Source organism: Octopus bimaculoides, chromosome 30 (genome assembly GCF_001194135.2).
Source record: "Octopus bimaculoides isolate UCB-OBI-ISO-001 chromosome 30, ASM119413v2, whole genome shotgun sequence".
NCBI classification, from domain to species: domain Eukaryota; kingdom Metazoa; phylum Mollusca; class Cephalopoda; order Octopoda; family Octopodidae; genus Octopus; species Octopus bimaculoides.
The window spans coordinates 2,409,139-2,409,997 of NC_069010.1; the positions used below are offsets into that span (position 1 = coordinate 2,409,139).

The following is an 859-nucleotide window of genomic DNA, read 5'->3' on the forward strand; positions in this document are numbered from 1 at the left end:
CCCCCCCCCCCCTACATAGTAGAGGACACTTGCCCAAGATGCTACAGTGGGACTGAACCTGGAACAATGTGGTTGAGAAGCAAACTTCTTATCACACAGGCCACACCTGGCAAACTTTAGGTTACTTCAAAAATATGTTTGTGACATGTTTTGACTTCTAAAGGTAGATTCGTTACTGTTACCATGGAGTAAAAGTATTCAGATTCTCAGACATGATTCTAGCTATAATCCAGTAAGGGGTAGCACTGGGTAGATATGGTGTTAATACACCTTTTTTACCATATGAGAGAATTTTTTTTCTCCACAGTAACTGCAGTAAATTTACATTTGGAAGTTGAAAGATATCACAAGCATATTTTAACTAACCTAAAGTTTGTTTATGCCTAAACACTGTTTAGCAATGGTACTGCTGAATATATATATATGCTGAGACCCCACTTCGGTCATAACTGACCATGAGATTGCACCTAGGAAGTTACCCTCTCAGACACAGGTCCAGGCAAGGTTATTTTATGGAAGACCAGTAGTCGCCCATGCATACCGGCCTCCCCTCTCCACGCCACCAGTGTTATCCAAGGGAAAGGCAAAGGGGCTGATACAGCTTGGCACCTGTGACGTTGCAACTCATTTCTACAGCTGAGTGAACTGGAGCAATATGTGAAGTGTCTCGCTCAAGAACACAACACACAGCCCGGTCTGGGACAACCTCCCGATCGTAAACTTGATGCTCTGACCACTGAGCCATGTGCCTTCACAAATATATATATATATATATATATATATATTAATGAGGGTAGAAATTGATATTAATCAATTAAAACCAGTGGTCTAGAATATTAAAAAATCCGAGGATTAAAAT

At 40.9% G+C, this 859-nt stretch overlaps 1 protein-coding gene across 1 annotated transcript in view; it reads left to right on the forward strand.

Moving 5' to 3' along the window:
* LOC106879943 (geranylgeranyl transferase type-2 subunit alpha) overlaps nucleotides 1-859 on the forward strand; it is a 34,004-nt gene that overhangs the window by 28,439 nt on the left and 4,706 nt on the right. The gene's annotated exons all lie outside the window — the stretch shown is intronic.